The following is a 7,389-nucleotide window of genomic DNA, read 5'->3' as shown; positions in this document are numbered from 1 at the left end:
TAATGAGCCACGATCTGTGGCCAAGCTTTTCCAAAATCATTCCCTCCGTCCAGATTGGGTTCCCTCCGAAGTTTAGAAAGAAAACTGCTTGTCTGACAGCGAGTACTATCGACTTTGTGTCCCTGTTGCAGTTGGTATGGATTTTGTTCGCTTTTGCTTGGGGCTGAATGCATGTTAGAGCTGTATCTAGCTCACGCCCAAACACAAGTTCAGCTGGCTTTTCGCCCGTTGATGTGCAGATAGTGGCGTGTTGCTTTAGCAAAAACAGGGCCAGCCTACACGCGAATGTTCTCTCCTTGTTTTCGGCTAATGCTCGTTTTGTTTCAAAAACCATCCTTTCTGCTTGGTCATTCATTGTAGGATGATATATTGCGCTTGTTCCCTATTCCTATTCCGCTTGTTCTCTATTGTACCCTATTCTTCTTTAGGAAGCGCTCAACATCTACTGAGTGGGCTTGGCAGCACCGTGCTCGGACGGATGCTCATGCATTTCTGCTTTTTCGTCCAGATTGCCCTTTTGCGGGCGGATGCCATGGCGGGACCGACGGAGGTTCTTTCACTGCAACACAGATTTGTTGCGCCTGCGCCGGAATGTCCCCTCGATGGAGCACCGTCATGGAAAGCCGCGCCTCAAGTGCTGTTCCGACACGATCTCGTCAGTAGTGTGACGTCAACGGACACTTCCCAGCTTGAGCATAAAAGCCGCAGCCATCTCCAACAGCCTTTCAGTGGGCTTGGCAGCACCGTGCTCGGACGGATGCTCATGCATTTCTGCTTTTTCGTCCAGATTGCCCTTTTGCGGGCGGATGCCATGGCGGGACCGACGGAGGTTCTTTCACTGCAACACAGATTTGTTGCGCCTGCGCCGGAATGTCCCCTCGATGGAGCACCGTCATGGAAAGCCGCGCCTCAAGTGCTGTTCCGACACGATCTCGTCAGTAGTGTGACGTCAACGGACACTTCCCAGCTCGAGCATAAAAGCCGCAGCCATCTCCAACAGCCTTTCAGTGGGCTTGGCAGCACCGTGCTCGGACGGATGCTCATGCATTTCTGCCTTTTCGTCCAGGTTGGTGACAAGTATTTTGTCTATTCTATTCGGGACGATTCACTTACATTGACAGTGCTGCCAAGCCCACAGTGCCTGCTTGTTTCTCTGTGCGATTGTTTGCATGTTATTAGACTGCTCTTGTTGACATCAGGGGATGTGGAGCCTAACCCTGGACCGTCCTCAGAGTCAGAATCCGAGGCGACTCTAAATAGCCAGCTTCTCAGGCAAATCCTAAAAGAGCAAACAAAGACTAATAAGACGCTCAACATACTCTCCGCCAACATGAAGCAACTGGAATTAACGGTAGGCAACGTTCAAGAAAGGCTATCTTCAATGGAGAAAGAGCTTGGGCGATTAGAAAAATGTGAAAAGAAGCTGGCTGAGTACGAAGTAAACTACAAAGAGACGAGGGAGCTAGTGAATGAGTTATCGAATAAGGTTGATGATCTTGAAAACCGTAGTCGAAGAAATAATGTGATAATTTATGGATTAAGTGAAGAAACAAAAGAGGATAATAAATCCTTGCAAGATAGAGTCAAACAAGATATATTTAAGGAGTTGCTTGACACCGAAGTGAATTCAATTGAGCGCATTCACAGGGTTGGTTATAAACATGCTGGGAAATGCCGACCAGTTATGCTGAGGCTCTTTGATTTTTCTGAGAAAGCTAGAATAATGTCATCATGCTATAAGCTAAAAGGAACGCAGATTTCAATATCAGAGGACTTTTCTAAAAGAATTCGAGACTTGCGCGGTAGACTGTGGCGTTCTGCAACTGTGGAAAAGGCCAATGGAGCAAAGGTTTCACTTGTTTTTGATAAATTGAAAATAGATGATAAAGTTTATATCTGGGATCAGCTTCGAAACCGCCGAGTGGAAATCACACGATCTGATGCGCAGACGCAGAGTGATTCCGATCACCCTGCTTCTGCCCGTGTGACCACACGAAGTCGCGATAAAAAATGACAATCTTCAAGCAAAGTTCTCCGAGTTGTGTCGCTTAATGCGCGCAGCGTCGTAAATAAATCCGGTTCCCTCGAAGATGTAATCTCCTGTTATCATCCGCATGTCTTGGTAATTACTGAAACGTGGTTACATGCTCATGTACAGGATTCGGAAGTCGTACCTTCTACTTATAGGCTTATCCGTAAAGACAGAGAGTCACGAGGTGGTGGAGTAGCTATCGCGATTAAAAATAATATTGCATTCACACTAATGGATGGGATTGATAACCATGAAAGCATATGGTGCAAACTTAAATTCCGGGGCAAAAGTATACTCCTAGGTGGTGTGTACCGACCCCCAAATGCTTCACCGGAATATGTGGAAGCCATGCACGACTACCTTGCGGATAACACGAATTCCCGGTCGAACATTATAATAACGGGAGACTTTAATCTGCCGGGAATAGACTGGTCTAATTTTTCTCACGACGGCAAAGATTCTAAAAGTGCTCATGCATTGCTCACGACTACATTCAACTTTTGTTTGCACCAACTAGTTTCCGACAATACCAGCGTCAATAATTCATCATCTTCACTCCTTGACTTAGCACTTGTTAGCAGCTCACTTCAAGGCTGTACGGTTAGTGTTGAAGACGGCATATCTGACCATAAGTTGCTTGCTCTGTCATGTCCGGTTGTGGGAGGGCGTTCTTCTACTAAGCCTTCAGATACTTTCGTCAGAGATTACACACACGCCGACGATATCGCGGTTTTAAACTATTTGGAATCACGCTTTGCTGACTTCAAGAATATCAGTGACGTTAACAAAATGTGGTCATACTTTAGAGAAACTCTTCTTTTCTGCGAGCAAGAATATGTCCCGTTAAAAAAGAAACGCACTAATAGGGAATACCCATGGTTCACGCGAGAAATGATTCATTTAAAACGTAAAATTAAGCGACGACGTAAACGCGGTAATACAAAAGACCTTTCAAGCCTTATTTTTAATCTGCGGGAGCAAACAAGGTTGGCGAAAGAACGTTTTTTTTCAGTCACTTTGCAATCATTTATGAACAAAGAACCCCAGAAGTTCTGGCGCTATCTATCAAAGGATAAACGGGGTATATCAGAGATAAAAGTTTCAGGTGAAAGTATTGTTGACGCGACTGTCATTTCTAACAAATTTAATGCATTTTTCCAATCCGTGTTCACGCGTACAGTTTCGCATGCACCGTTACCATCATATGGCTATGATTGTCCTATGCCCGAGGTAGAGATAACAGAGGACGGTGTTCTGGGCCTCTTGCATAGGCTAGATGTGAAGAAGTCACCTGGTCTTGACCAACTCTCCAATACCTTTTTGAGCAGATATGCTGTATGGGTGGCCAAATATTTACATCCTATTTTCGTTATATCTTTAAGCACTGCAGTAATTCCTGATGATTGGCGCTCGGCAAAAATCATTCCGGTGCATAAATCTGGCTCTACTCTTGAAATTAACAACTACAGGCCCGTCTCTTTAACTAGCACCTGTTGTAAAATGTTCGAACACATTATCTTTAAGGCCATTGTTAATTACTTAGAAAATAACAATCTGCTTTATCCGCAACAGCATGGCTTTAGATCTGGTTTATCTACTGTAACCCAACTTGCTGAAATAACTGATGAATTAATTAGTACACTCAATATAAAAGGCCAAACGGACGCTATTTTCTTGGATTTTTCAAAGGCGTTTGATGTTGTTCCTCATAAAGATTTATTAACAAAACTTAAGGCAATTGGCATTGAACAGAAAGTAGTGGCATGGATTGAATCCTACCTAAGAGATAGAAAGCAGTGTGTTGCCATAAATGGTAGTGTCTCCGAAGATTTGGATGTGTACTCTGGTGTTCCGGAGGGCTCGGTCCTCGGGCCTCTCCTTTTCTTGGTATACATTAACGATATTCATCATTGCGTCGAACCACCAATCCAGATTAAACTATTTGCAGACGACTGTGTTGTATACACAGCCATAAATAACAGAGATGACCAAATTAAAATGAACAATTCTTTACACTCCATTGATGCATGGTGCGCAAGGTGGGGATTGAGAATAAACACTTCCAAAACAGCTTACATTACGTTTAGCAACAAAAAGAAGCCCCTTGACTTTACTTACTCTTTAGGTAACGTTACCATCACAAGAACTGACAAAGTTAAATATTTAGGCATCACACTTACCAGTAACTTCAATTGGGAGCCGCATGTTGAAAATGTCTGTCGGGGTGCACTACAGAAATTGTCGTTTTTGAAAAGGAAACTGCGAAATACCCCTCCTGCAGTAAAACTAAACGCATACAAAGCGCTAATACGACCAAAACTGGAGTATGCATCGGTTATTTGGAGCCCTTGCCAACAATACTTGATTGATAAAATTGAAAGAGTACAAAATTTAGCTTTGCGGTTTATTTATTCTGTTTACTCCCGTCACTCGAGTGTCAGCAACTTACGTAATAGAGCCAACTTAGAAAAACTTGAGCAGCGCAGGATAATATCTAGATTAACATTTATTTACCAACTTTATCATGAGAACTTTAAGCTATCACGGGAACGATATCTTCAGGATCCTTTCAAACGATCAGAGCGAACGCACCACAGTAAAACTATTAGACAGCCAGTCAGCCACATCAATGTTCACAAGTTCTCTTTATTTCCTCGCGCAATTTATTATTGGAATACGTTATCTGAGGAAGCAGTGAACTCCGCTTCGCTGGAATCATTTGTTGAATCTATTAGTAATGTCAACTTTTGTTGAAATTCGAGTCCAAGTGGTGTAAACACTGAGTTGATAATATTGCCTTGTCCGCGTATTCATTTGTCATCTATGTCCAGTGTATAGCCATGTTTTTTGTTTTTTGTTTTTCACTTCTGTATGTATTATATCTTTGCAATTATGTCAAGTAATTAGTTTAAATTTACTTCTCTTGTTTGTATTCTCAGTATCCACTCCTGCATGGGCCCGAGAAGGGCCTGCAGTATCTGTAAATAAATAAATAGAATAAAAATAAACGAAGGATGGTCCGTTATCAGTCACAAGCTTTTTGGAGAGCCCGAAAGCTGTGAAAAGGTTCCAGAGTTCCTCAATCAATGTGGCAGACTATGTATTGCGCATGGAGCACACTTCGAACCATTTGCTGCATGCGTCCACAACAATTAGCAGCATTCTACCTTCTACAGGACCAACAAAGTCTGCGAGAACTGTGTCCCAAGGCGTACTTGTGTGTTCCCATTTGGGCACTGGTGCCCTGGCTGGGACCATTTGTTGTTGACAACAAGTGGCACAGTTTCTAGGGAGCAGTTCGATGTCTGCGTCAATGCCTGGCCACCAAAAGTACCTTCATGGGCATGCCTTCATGTTCACAATTACGCGGGGGTTTGCAGGTGCGAATTGAAGAAGGTAATTTCTCTCCTTTGAGTTACCATCCGGGAGCCTCTAACAAGGCACCCTTGCTGCGCTGAAGTCTCCGTCTCCAGTTTCCGGCACCATGAAAACTGTTCTTTTGGCAGTTTATGAGCTTCGCCGTTTGAGAGAGCTTCCAGCACTTGGCACAAAACGGAGTCCTTTCTAATCATTCGTGCTAGTTGACATGGCGAAAGCTCGAAGCTGGGCATGGCAGCCAACATGAGCACGTCTCCCGGGGATAAGGCTCATCAACTTGTGCCGGTAGTGGAATTCCGCTTATAGTGTCCGCATTTTGGTGCAGTAGGCCTGGCCTATACATCAACTTCTAGTCATACGTGGCTAGTTTAAGGCACCATCTCATCCCCCTTGATGAATGAATCCGGGGTACTTGCTTTGTTTCACCCACGATTCCAATCCATGGCTGGTGATCTGTTATTAAGGTCCCATGCCAGCCAGCTATGTACTTAAGAAATAAGCCCCAGAAAAGCCCTTAGGGATGTCTTGTCAGATGGTTTGGGTGCTGTTGCGAACACAACTTGGCTGCTGTTGCGAACACAACTGGCATCAATTCGATGTCCCAGAAACTCAACTGACGTAATCCCGAACCTGCACTTTTCTTTCTTGAGCCGTAGGCCTTCCTAAGTTAGCCTCGACAGAACCTGATTCAGATGCTGTGCATGGGTCATTTGCACCAGTCTTGTTGACAATGATGTAGTAAGCGTGAACACTCAACCCTGGAATTCCAGGTAATATTCTCTCCATCATGCACTGTAATATAGCTGATGCAGCAGAAATTCAGAACGGGAGGCATTCCGCCCTGAATAGTCGTTTTGTGGTGTTGACTATGAGCAGTGCTGCTGTTTCTTCGTGAACTTTCAATTGATGATATGCTTGATAAAGATCCGACATCGAGAAGAGGGTTCCACCACGTTGGTTTGCGAACACTTCATTTGTAGTTGGTAGCGGGTACAATGCCTTCTTCGCTGCTGCATTTAGACTACTCCTGTAGTCACCACAGACACAGAGTGTACTGTCGGTCTTCTGAACAAGTACCAATGGGGTTGCCCATTTGGTATGCCGCGTTCGTTTTAGGATGCCTTGCCGCTGTAGACAATCGAGTTCATTTCCATAAGCGCTTGCAGTGCCACTGAAGTCGGACGAGCCTTAAAAAAACTTCGCTGTCACACCATCTTCGAGTTCCAGGTGAACTAAAGGACCCGTATAGCTGCCTATGTCTTCCTTGAAGACATCTGGGTGTCATCCCAGGACCTCTGTAATTTCTGGTGCTGATTCTCCAACCTGCTTGATCCGGTTCACCTGAATGGGAAGTGACAAAAACCAATATCTTCCCAGGACGTCGCACCCGGTACCCTTCATAACCAACAACGGCAGCAGATGGTCCTTTGATCTCAACCTCACACGAACGTGTGCGGAGCCCAGGACGTGTAATTCTTTACCTGACCATGTGCGCAAATCGAGCAGCTAGCTTGAAAGCAACGAAGTATTTTTCTTCCACATTCTGTAGTCTGTGTCCTCGGTTATCAGGGAGCATGCCGTACCTGTGTTCACCTCAAACTGGACTGCCTTTCCCTGCACTCTCAAGTCCACGAGGAACTTGGGGCAGTGTCTAAGCCCACTCACAGTGCGCAGCTTGCAGCAGGACTCACTGACAGGTAGTGGGCCGACACTGTGTGCCCGTTGCTGCTTGTTGTCGGAACATGGTTCAGAAACGGCACTCGGCTGTCTGGAATTTGCATGTCTCAGGGTCATGCAAGCCGTCGCATCGATAGCAATGTCGTGCTGACGTATGCTTGCCTCCTGGCTTGATTTGCAACATCCTGTTAATTTCCCCTGAGTTTGCCACTCCCTTTATTCTTCGCTGATGCCTTGACGCACTTTCCGCTGACAAGGCTAAGTCCACAGCCCGTTGAAATGTCAGGCTTTTTCTGCGAACA

The 7,389-nt window shown here is 44.9% G+C and overlaps 1 long non-coding RNA gene across 1 annotated transcript in view; it reads left to right on the top strand.

Annotated features, from left to right (window-relative positions):
- The first annotated feature begins 463 nt into the window (after positions 1-463).
- Positions 464-7,389, top strand: part of LOC135904837 (uncharacterized) — a 91,978-nt gene continuing 85,052 nt past the window's right edge. The window contains exon 1 of the long non-coding RNA XR_010565226.1: positions 464-1,066. This is a non-coding gene — a long non-coding RNA (uncharacterized lncRNA). The remainder of the gene's footprint in view (positions 1,067-7,389) is intronic.

The sequence above is a fragment of the Dermacentor albipictus genome, chromosome 1, assembly GCF_038994185.2.
Source record: "Dermacentor albipictus isolate Rhodes 1998 colony chromosome 1, USDA_Dalb.pri_finalv2, whole genome shotgun sequence".
NCBI lineage: Eukaryota > Metazoa > Arthropoda > Arachnida > Ixodida > Ixodidae > Dermacentor > Dermacentor albipictus.
Note: the sequence above shows the minus strand (reverse complement) of the source record. Positions and strands in the feature narration are given on the sequence as shown.